This window comes from Canis lupus, chromosome 14, assembly GCF_003254725.2.
Source record: "Canis lupus dingo isolate Sandy chromosome 14, ASM325472v2, whole genome shotgun sequence".
Lineage (NCBI taxonomy): Eukaryota > Metazoa > Chordata > Mammalia > Carnivora > Canidae > Canis > Canis lupus.
This window is the reverse complement of record NC_064256.1, coordinates 20,055,006-20,067,114: the sequence shown is the minus strand read 5'-3', so window position 1 is coordinate 20,067,114 and position 12,109 is coordinate 20,055,006. Positions and strand designations below refer to the sequence as shown.

Below are 12,109 nucleotides of genomic sequence, written 5' to 3'. Positions count from 1 at the left end.
AGGAAGGAAGTATTCCAGTGGAGAGAGGAGCAAATGATCTCAACATGATACCCTGCAATTAGCCTTTCCTTAGGGTTCCCTAACTTGCTTCCCCCATCATCACCTACCAGCCCCAACTGAGGCTCCTGCCCTGTAAGAAACTTTCTAGAGCTGTGTGTTCCTGTGACACTGCTATCACTTCAGACATTATCACGCTTTGATGAATTCCCTGCCACAGTCTGACCCACTAACTGTCCTCAGAGCAGTCTCAAAGTCCCTAAAATAAGTCATAGTAGCCTGTTATTTTAGATAAATCCCTTTCCTGTTCTATTTGGGAGTCATAGCATTTGCCCCCAATACTGAGGAGCCTCCTTGAACTATACTAGGTGTCCCATTCCCTGCTCAGAGTCAGAACTAACAAGAAATCTGACTATTATCCTCCTTAATATAAATAATCATTGAACCAAACAGTCCTCGTGAAAGTCACCCATTAGTGCTCCTCCTTCTTCTTGTATCAGTGGTGAATTATGGAATTTGGGGGGGCCAGAGGTAGAAACAAAAAGGCGAGGGTTTCAGGGAGAATCAGACACTAAGCTCCCAAAAGTAAATGCTAGCCCTAAATGTTGCCCCATGTAAACCGCTCAATCGTTGAAGTTGGCTCTGCTCACTCCAGCCAAAACTGGAAAATAGCTGGGCAGACCCTGTCATCTATTTCTCTTCTATAAAAAAAAATTTTCCTACCATTTCTCCCTTAGCATTTAAGAACTTTTTGGAAATGCTAACCTATCTCAGCTTAAAGAAGGAAAAAAAATTTGGGCCATACTTGGGCCAATAAGACCAGAGGTTTCTAAGGAACATTAAAGTGTTAAGTTACCCAGGGTATTCCCAGAGAGCTTTAAAGTGTAAATTTTAGAAAGGAAAAGAAGCTTTCAGAACGTTTGCTACAGTACAGGTGTTATGTTAGTTTGAAAAAAGTCTCAATACATCTTTTTAATGTGTAAATTTAAGCTTTATTAAGAATCTTGGGGCTCCTGGTTGGCTCAGTCAGGTAAGATTCAGGCTCTTCCGCTCAGGTCATGATCTCAGGATCCTGGGATCAATCCCACGTTAGGCTCTTCGGCTGAGTAGGGAGCCTCCTTCCTCCTTTTCCCTCTCCCTCCGCTCACAAGCGCGACCTCTCTTTGTCTCTCAAATAAATAAATAAGTCTTTCTTTAAAAAAATAATCTCTGTACATTCTTAGCATATTAGCTTTCTGATGACTATAAGTTCCCAAAACTAATACTATCTGTGCCGCTGATCTAGTAAAATAAATTAATATTCAGATTAATGAAACAATATCCAAAAAAATAAATTTTGTACTTGTGCAAACCTCTTTGTTAACAAGTTCTTTTATCTCTATTAATGGTGGTTTGTGCATGTCAAGCAGATTACTAAGAAAGTATTTAACAGATTCAAACTGTTTTATCAAAACAAATTTACATCTTTATTGATTCTCTTCCTCCAACGTTTCCAAATTTCAAAACATATGTTCATAAATATTTTAGCCTACTCAACTGATATAGTTTAATGGAATGCTACTGTCTTCTCACTGTGACAGACCAGCAAAAGGATGTTTGTGAACTGGGCATAAATATGAAGTGACTAAAAAGGCAGTTTTCTGCCAATTTCACACAAAACAAAATAAAAGATTGGCAATTTTTCAGTGAACTGGAACAAGAACAAGGACAAGAACAATAAATCAATTTAAATTATTTAGACACCCTTCCTAAAATATGTCCCTCTGCCCCCCATAAAACATTTTTCTCAAGGTTTCTGACTTAATTCTCCAGATAACCTTCACTATGCTCATTTGACCTTAGGGATCCCTGTCTTTTGTATATGTCACAAAAATAAGCCTTACAATCTCCACTTAAGAAGGTATAATCAGGCTTATTTTGTAAGAGGAAAGAAAAGCATCAGAGGTTAAGTAACTTACATGAGGTTACTCAAGCTTGCAAAGAACCAAGGGACCTACCCGAAATGCTTTTACTATCACCCTGCTCTGATTTTTTTAAATACACGTGTATATCTTATGAAAGTTAAGTAAAGGTATGTATCTTATGTAAGGAAATGCAATCAAGGCAATCAACACATCTTTAGAAACAAAAGTCTGCCTCTTGGCTACCAGGTGCTTTCATAAAGTATTCTCTTGAGCAGTTTTACTAATACAAACATCACAGACCATCCCTCCTCAAAACCCATTGGAAATGGGTGAAAAAGCTGAACTTAGAATCCAAAGTTTGATTAAGAATTTCAATTTTTTGAATCCTTGGAATCTACTATCCATATACATCTGAAATGTATTACCCCCAATGCCCAAAAATAATGGAATTCAATTAAGATTCTAGAGTAGCTCTCAAAATCCTTCTCAGAGGCAACCGGAATCCCAAATCTAGGCAGACTGTTACTTTGAAGAAAAAAAAAAAAGCAGAGAGCCAAACTGAGTATACAAAAAAATGACTATAGAAGCAGCTCTAGAAAAGAGATTGGGATCTCTACAAATGAACAAATCTGTCAAAGAAATGTCTTTGATCACTGTGGTCATCATTCTGGTTTTAGTCCAAGCTTAACTATAATTGCAGGTTTAGGAAGTGAAGGGCCCTCTTCTCTTTTAAGTAAAAACTAGCTGATCTAAAGAATCATGAATCAACTCCAAGGAAGAGCAGAATGGTAGTAATGATTTTTTTTTTTATTGGAGCACATTTCTACCGGAGTCACAAACTACTTCACCAATTTAATGTTTAATAAATGTGTAGAGGACATGATGCTTATTAGCACAACTGGTGATAACATCTGGCAATTTTCATTAGTTCTAGTTTCATTCTAATTCTAGTTTCTAGTTCTAGTTTCATTCTAATATTTAATTAGAGAGGTGTAAAGGAGCAGGTGATCAATACCAGGTGTATGTGTTGGGGTGAGAGATTAGAAAAGGAAGGAAGGGTCAATGAGGATGTGTTACTAGAAACAGACCTGGAGGGCAGCCCGGGTGGCTCAGTGGTTTAGAACCGCCTTCAGCCCAGGGCACGATCCTAGAGACCCGGAAGCGAGTCCCACATCAGGTTCCCTGCATGAAGCCTGCTTCTCCCTCTGCCTGTGTCTCTACCTTTCTCTCTCTCTCATGAATAAATAAAATCTTTAAAAAAAAGAAGAAAGAAAGAAACAGACCTGAAGTACAGGCAGGACACTCACATAAAAGAAAGAGGTAGCATTTCACAAACAAAGGAACAAACTCAGAAATGAGCCAGCTGACAATTAAGAAATAAGTATTCCAATTTTGCCAAAATGTAGGTCACAACTGGGCCTTCCTTGATGCTCTCATAATCATACCCCACTGCAGAATTCTGAATTCTCAACATGTTTCTAACTTCTTTTATAAGCTATCACTACCTATCATGCACAGAAATGATAACTCATAGACCTATCTTTTTTTATAGATTTTATTTTTAAGTAATCTGTATACTCAAAATGGGGCTCGAACTCACAACCTCAAGATCAAGAGTCACATGCTCCATTGATTGTGCCAGCCAGGCACTCCCACAGACCTATCTTAAAATGTCAATATGGACAAGGGCCTACCTTTGTCTGGGAAACGTACTCAATAAATATTATCTCCATCCCACTGCCTTCCCCCTTGAACCGTGATAGTTCAAAATACACTTTTAGGTAGATGCAGATAAAAGCTTTACTTCCAAAAACAGATATCTAGATAATACAAAAGAAATGCTTATGAAATCATTTCAATCAGCACTTCAAGTTGTAATAACCTTGAAACCGTTTTCCAGAAATTTTAGAAAAAAATACAGGAAATAGTAATAATGAAAACTACCTGCTCTACCCAAAGTATCTAACTAGACCAAGAATACTAAACTAATGAGATCTATGAATTCCAGATCACATTTTAGCTCACCTAAATTCAGTGTAGGAAACTCTCAGAAGTTGTTAAGATGGTTTTGGCTTTTTTTTTTTTTTTTTTAAGATTTTATTTATTTATCCATGAGAGACACAGAGAGAGAGAGGCAGAGATAGAAGAAGCAGGCTCCATGCAGAGAGCCCAATGTGGGACTCAATCCCAGGTCTCCAGGATCACACCCTGGGCTGAAGGCTACCCGGGCTGCCCTAAGATGGGTTTTTTTTTTTTTTTTTTTAAGATGGGTTTTTTAATGAGAAAATCAAAACAGTTGTTCAAACATGAATACTTAAACCAAAGTTTTTCCAGAAATATTCACCTAAAGAAACTATCACAATCTTCTAAATCAGTGGTTGGCACACTTATTCTGAAAAGGGCAGATACCAGATTTTGCTAGCCATGCAATCTCTTTTGCAACCACTCATTCTGCCTTGATAGTGTAGATAAGGAATGGAAAGGTCTGTGTTCTATAAAAATTTATTTACAAAAAACAAACAGAGGTCTAGAGTTGTCTCATAGGTCATAGTTTGCCAACCTCTGCTCTAAATTATTCACTTATGACGATTGCCTTTTAATTGAGATGGTTGCCTTATTCCTAGATGGATCCACACCCCCCGGCCTCCCCCGCCCCTTCCCCCCGCCCCCCAAGTGTAGGAAGTGGCTGTTTTCTGCTACAGAATACAGAAGGAGAACTAATTTGAAACCCAAATTAAACTCCAAGGGAATTCTATAGCCTATGGAAATTGACTTTTGGGGTTCTTATGGCTTCTGAGAGACTGGTCCAGAAACTAAGAATCGGAGAGAAATGTTCTAAATGACTGAAGGAAAGATGGAAGTAAGGAAAATAACATTTATTGAATCAGGTATCAGACACAACAAACTAGGTCATTTAAACGTGTTTCATGTAATCTACAAAATTGTATGAGGCAGGAATCATTCCTATTTTCAGGTGAGGAAACTGAAGATCAAAGCAAAGAACTTTAGTCCAAGGTCACAACAAGGATATGAAAACTAAAACTTAAATAACCAAATCTATGCTCTTTCCCATGAGCTATATGGCCATACTAAAAATTCAATGATTGTTTTTCTCATTTCCTTGACTACTTTAAAAATAAAATAGTACTCTGACTCTTATCACCAAGATGATTTTTAAATGCATAGAAAATAAATCTTAATTGTATACAAATCAATATTTTAATGGAAATCAGGTTTCCACACTTGCCAGCCCAAAGAAGTCATACCCCAAATACAAGTGGTTTTTAAAATGGATCAGCCTAGGAAAGGGGTGGGGGAAGCTGCAATGAACTGAGGTATGGCCATTTAGGTATGAAGTAGTATTTTAGGAACCTTTCAACAGACTCCTTTCTGAAATACACAAATACACTCAGGCATTCTTAAAAAGGGCACACTGCACAGGCTCGAATCGTCACTGAATCATACTGTCACATATACTGGTGTACAGACACCAGTCACTAGGGCTAAAGACATATAAAAATACAGTTGCAGCGTCCTTTTCTTCACTGGGGTTGAGGCAACCCCTCCCCACTCAACGCAACATACTTTCACCAAGGTCTACCTGTTCCTGGCAAAACCTAGCTCTGCTTGGTCCCTTTGTTACCAACTCTATTGTCCCATCTGATCTCTGTAATGGGGTCTAAATGCCACTGCTTTTTTTTTTTTTTTTTTTTTCATGTTTTCTCTCACTACTTCCATTTTATCTTTGTCTCTTGTATGTGAACATCTGCCTTATTTCTCAATTTTTAAAATGTTGTTCTTTCATAAATAACATCAAAACCAAGTAGAAGATACTACTCTTTCATTCTTTTTGGCAAAATGAAGAATCATAGTGACAGTGTGCATAACGTAATCTTCAAATTTTCAGCTCTGTTTTGATTTCACAGTTGCTTGAAGAGGTCTGTTTCTTCATTATGGAAAACTTTTTATGGCTAACAGAAAGGTGGGAGTTGAGTAAAGATACTTTTTTGGAATACTTAACACTCAGGACTCTCAGTATCCTAACTTTTTTAAAAAGTTTTCTAATTTATAAGAGATTTTTCCCAATTTAGAAAATAAAGTAAGTCTGTTTCTAGTTTTCAAATTCTATGAATTTATCAAAGACCTTATATATGATACTTTATCTTTTGATCTTGAATTCTGGTCTTTAAGAGAAATAGGTTTAAGCAGACAAAGATAATAAAATAGATGAAGACATTTGAAGGAATTCAGAATAAACTTTTAACTATTTTCAAGGACTCTAGAAGCTAACAGCACTGGTTTATTTTACTGTAAAGCTTGAAGTTCTTTTCCCTTATTACAAATAAAACATTACTACCAATCTCACATTTAGAAACTATGATTAGCATTATCTTTGGCTCACAGATCACAAGAGGAAGGGACTCTTTGGAGCAACTAGGAACAAGGCAGAAGGGAAGGGTAACAATGTTAGGGAAGATGCTGGACATCTGCATAAAATAGACTAAACTCAAAAAAATAAATAAATAATAAATAAATAATTTTAAAAATTTTTAAATAGACTAAACTCAAGTTAACTCTACTGTAGCAACAGGAAAAGTAAAAACAAAAGCCTATGCTATACTGGATCCTCCAAAGTAGAAGAAATAAAGAAATGGGAGATAGCTTTAAGATATCAGGCAAATTATCTAGTCTCTCTGAAATGCCAATATTTCAAAAGTAAATGTAAATAATAACAGCAGCCTCTCAAGGTACTGAGAGGATTAAATGAGTTATTGCCTGTAAACCACTTAGCAGAGGAAATGACACAATATGTTGTTTAATTAAGGTTAACCATTATGATTGTCATGGCTCAAGTTGTTTTCTGTACAAACACTGCTAAATCAAGACCTTCATAGGGATGGCCGGCTGGCTCAGTCAGTAGAGCCTGTGAGTCAGGGCCATGAGTTCAAGCCTCCATGGGCATGGAGCCTACTTAAAAAATAATAATAGTAATCAAGACCTTCATGTATTCAAGATTCAAAAAGTATTTATTGATCAGTGGTTATGTCCGAGGCCCTGTACCAAGTGCTGGCTGTTCGAGAGTGAATAAGACACTATTCTGCACTTGTAGAGCTTTCAATCAGTAATCAGAATAAGTCAACAGAGGAAACAAAGGAAACAGAGCATATTTGATGGGCTGTAAGGCTGGGTGAGCTAGCCACAACACTAATAGACAATCCCCTGGGTTTGAACACATTGTATGCTCCCAATAAATGTTTACCTAACTGATAAAATAAGTGCATAGTGCATGTTCAATAAATACATATTTGTAAACTATTTTGCAATATAAATAATTTGTATATTCAGTTTGTTTTAACTAAAATGCTCTACAGCACAATGGGATATGGAGCAGCCCATTATTATTATCAACATCTGATCTGTGCCAGAATTCTATGTGTTAGGAGTATTTCTTGATTTGAAACATACAGAAGGAAGGAAATAAAAAGGAGTAACCTGAATGTTCTGTTAGGAAGCAAATTGTTACAGCTTAATTTCCCCCAGTTCATTTATTCAGCATGTATTTATTTAACATCCATTATCTACCACCGTTATGCTAGGTGCTTGCAAACTAATAGTTAAGTCTATCAATGTAGACAGTACTTCTAAGTTTAGAAAGTGCTTCACATATTGACTTACTTAATTCCCAAAATAACATTATGAGAAAGTATTATTATCCCCTTTCCTGGATGGAGAAATTGCAACTGGGAAGAGAGGTGTGTTGTCACACAACCAGTAGGCCCCAAACCTATGTCTCCCTCCAAATCTGCCATCCTCTTTACTATCCCTCATAGCCTCTGCAGCCATTCATCTACATCACACATCAATGGATTCCTCTCTTGTTTAGTATCCCTATACCATTTAATGAATAATAATGTATTTGCTCATAAAATTCAGATACATTTTTTTTCAGTTTTGGGGAGAAAAGTCATCATTTATTTCTCCCTCACAGAACATAATAGCATATCTGCATCATTATACTTGAAGAAAATACTGCCAAAACTCATTCAATCCCCAACAACATAGCATATTTCAGTTTTCTGCCTCCAAAAAGGAGAACTTACTTAAAGAACCAATTGATTCTATCTTTGGTAGTTTATAATTCTGAAAGCAGTTTTACTGTTTGTTCACAGATTGGTCTGATGAAATTTACAGATTAATTTAAAAATGCGTCTGATCAAGAGAGATGAGAACCAGAACCATTTCTGATCTTTTGACAAGTGTAATCTAGCTTACTTTGAAAAACGATCAAGGAAGTTTTTTGAATAAACTACATTAAGGAGGATGATAGAAAAAATAAAAAAACAAAACCTTGCAATAAAAACATGAAATCATTAACAGTGGTAATTTAGGAGCACTTTTGTCCTAGTAACAAGAGCAATGCCAACAGTCAACAAATTCATCCCAAGGGAGGGGGAGAAATGAGGGAAGTAGCACATATGTGTGAATGAGAAAAACTGAACCATAATTGTCTAAAATCTGAAATGCCTGTTAATTTTAACAACCTTCTACACTACCAGGGTATCTCAGTGGTTTGGAAAACCATCCTAGAGGCTTTGTAAGGCCAGTTCCCCTCGAGGATGGAAATTTTGAAGATACCAGGAAAAGGGAACTAACATTCCCCAAGTGCCTACCATGTACCAAGTCTCATATTAGCATTTCACGTTTAAGATCTTCTATAGTCCTTCCAATAATTTATCTTAATATGTGATACTATCTTCGTTTTACAGATGAGGAAACCAGGCCTCAAAGAGATCAGTAAACTTGCCCTAAGTAAATGGCTACAGAGAAGATTCTTTCAGACATCTGACTCCCAAACCTGGATTCTTTTCATTCTACCACAATGCTGATTACATAAGAGTTCTCATCCCCTGATTTCTAATTAGGAGAATTATCTCAAGAGACATGTAAAACATTTCATTCTGTAAGAAACCACCGCTGTGTAATTGGGTCACACCAAGCTTCTGAAACTTAAGTTGCAAAGAACAGAGGACCTACTCTATATGTTGATGGCCCTGGATTTCAGGAGCTATGTTGTCATGATCCAAATGCGCTGGGAAAAATAATAGCAGAGTGTTAAAGAAGTCTGTATGAGACAGGCCAAGACTTTAAAATGGAGTAGCTGGATACTGATTTTCAAGTTGCAAGTTCAAATGTGTTTTTAACCACTATGTGCTCAGTGTTGAGGATATAATAAATGAATCACAATCTGCATCCCTTAAGAGTGTCCAGTGGAGGGGACAGCCTCATACTTAAAATAAAATATGGTTCAGTACTGCACTAGAGGGATGCACAAGGAGTTCTGGGAACTTGGGAGAGATAGATGTAACCCAGTCTGGTGGACAGGAAAGGACTCTGGATAGCACTACTTCTAGGAATCCATCCCACAACAACACTCATATATATACACAAAATATATCAAGATGTTAACAGCAACATTGCTCATAGAAGCAAAAAAAAATTGGAAATAACCAAATATACACCAATAGGGGAAAATTAAATATTATAATATTTTTTACTAAGGAGTTATGTAAATTGATGATACACAGATCTTATATAGAGATGCACAAGGAATGACCTTACGATGGCTTTAACTGCCATACTAGTAATTGAAAAATGAAAGAATGATCATAAAGACAAAAATGCAGCCCTATTTTTACTCTTATATGTGCTAATTTATTCAGAGAATTCTAAGTACATACATGAACTAAGAAGTTTAAGAAGCGGAGAAAATGACTTTCCCAAAGTCAAGGAAGCAATTAATGACTATGAGCTGGTCATTCATTAAACTGAACATATTACAGAATTACTGTTTTGCCATTTGGTAATATTTCCCCCTCAGTAATTTTAGAATTCTTAATTATTTTGAGTTGTTAGGTCATTCTTTGAAATAAATGTGTGTGTGTGTGTGTGTGTGTGTGTGTGTGTGTGTGTATGTTTTTCAATGTCCCTGTACTTACTAGAAGATTTTATTACTACATATCAACCTAAACAAACTTAATTTTATCCCAGGGTAAAGTACTTTCAAAAATCTCTTCAATCTGGTCTTTGCTCAAGTTTTCCTATTTATAATCCTACGTAAATATGTCCTACACAAATAAGACAGTTCTATTCAAATCCACAGAATAAAGCAGACAGTGCACAAAATGAAAGAGAAGAGAGTCAAATGAAAACAGAAAATCATTTTTCCTGAACCTCCAGTATTATTAAAGAACCAAGAATGTTACTGGCCTAAACCTCATTTGGTGTTAAAAGCTTTCCAGACAAAAACAAAACAAAACAAAACAAAACAAGAGTTAACTGAAATTTTTAAAAATATTTTATTTATTTATTCATGAGAGACACACACACAGAGAGAGAGAGAGGCAGAGACACAGGCAGAGGGAGAAGCAGGCTCCATGCAGGGGGCCTGACGTGGGACTTGATCCGGGGTCTCCAGGATCACGCCCCTGGGCCAAAGGCAGGCGCCAAACTGCTGACCCACTCAGGGATCCCCTGAAATTTTTGTTTAGAAACAGCAGTGAACAAAACTGAATTTAGGAATTGAAAGAGATCTTGAAAAGGTCATCTAATAGCACTCTTTCATTTTACAGAAGAGGAAATCAGGACCCTTCATAAAAAGACACTCATAGCTAATGATTACCAACAGAAGTATACAGCCAGGAAAGTCTAAAAGTATCCTTACTGCAAGCCCAACTGCCTTCTCTGGTATCCATACAGCAACACTTACCCTTCATTATTGAAGAATACTACTTTAATTTAGGCTTCATTATTCAAACGGTCTATCTCTAGGGGATGCAATGACTGCTCAAATCTCCTTCTCAAGGTGCAAGCCTAAAATACTTACTTCACTCATCAATTATTTACAGAATAAGACAATGTTTTTAATTTTCTTATGTTTTACAGCAATATGGTTATCATGAGATAGAAAATAGAGCAAGCTATAATCCAGGCTGATTCAGGAGATTAAAAGAAAAATCTAAATCCAGAATCTCTGCTTTCTAGAATGAAACAGCAAAAATGAACTACTTACGTCAATCAACAAGATTTACTGACAGTTAAAAGTAGCAGTACTTTCATTAACTGAAACCACTTTATCATAACCGAACATTCACTGTTATAAAATTAAAGATTCCTGGGATAATCCGTGAGGGAGGGGAAGGCAGTAAGAGCAACTGAACTTTTGAAACACAGTTTAAAAGAAAAATCCTGCTTTAAAAGCTGTAAAACAATTTATCCTAAAGTAGCTCCATGAGCAATGGACCGCTAATTGACATCATGGAATGCTAAACCAAAAAGTATAAGGTGGGAAGAGAATTTTTTTCAAAAAATGTAACAGCATGATTTCCTTGGAGCCTTGAATAGGCTAATAATAGTCTAATGACAGAAGATGCTCTAAAGTTACCCAAACATAATTAACCATAGAAACATGTTTTCACAGTGCTCCCTAAAGAGCTAATATCCAGCAAAATACATCTTTGGGATTTGTACCACATCTTATTATTTCACTCTAGACTATACAAAGCCCTTGCTTATGGTGCTCCAAGAAGGTCTTTGGCAAGGAATAATGTTTAAGTAGCAGCTCAGCCCTACCATCCTCTCCTTGGCAGAGAGAAAAGAAAAAACTAAAGGTAACTGATTTCAGGCAGGGAAAATGACCTCCCATAGACAATATCTGAAAACACAAAGGACATCATTCATGAGCATACAATCCATAGTCTGAAAGCTCGAACCACTGCATGTATTATGCTCACACTTTATTACATAAAATTCTGCTAGAATTGTTGCTAGTGAGCAAATTATATTCATTGCGCCAGGAACATGAATATATGTTTTAAAAGAATAATAAACAAAAAAGGGGAAAGGAATGACAAAGGTTCAGATAGCAGACTAAACAGAATATGAAGATACTGTGACTCGCCGATTGTACTCTTTTTGAAGTGTTTCCTAACTCTGCACTGAATCTGTTCTGAATTCAAATGCCAGGTCTTCTTAAGAAAAATAATAATAATTTATAAACATAAGGAGTACTAATTGGATGATAAAATTCGGTATAGATCTCAGCAGTTAAGGTTGAGAAGTTTACAAATTTATACTACATGCTAGGGATCTTGAAAGGTCACATCAGGGGAGATTAAACAAAGGACAAGATGTTCAAAGCAAGTGTTTGA

General features: G+C 36.4%; 1 protein-coding gene and 1 long non-coding RNA gene across 20 annotated transcripts in view; one reads left to right on the top strand and one right to left on the bottom strand.

Annotated features, from left to right (window-relative positions):
• The window catches only part of LOC118350592 (uncharacterized), a 28,842-nt gene extending 19,525 nt beyond the window's left edge, over positions 1-9,317 (top strand). The window contains exon 3 of the long non-coding RNA XR_004804656.2: positions 8,669-9,317. This is a non-coding gene — a long non-coding RNA (uncharacterized LOC118350592). The remainder of the gene's footprint in view (positions 1-8,668) is intronic.
• The window catches only part of PPP1R9A (protein phosphatase 1 regulatory subunit 9A), a 312,061-nt gene that overhangs the window by 272,416 nt on the left and 27,536 nt on the right, over positions 1-12,109 (bottom strand). The window lies entirely within an intron of this gene.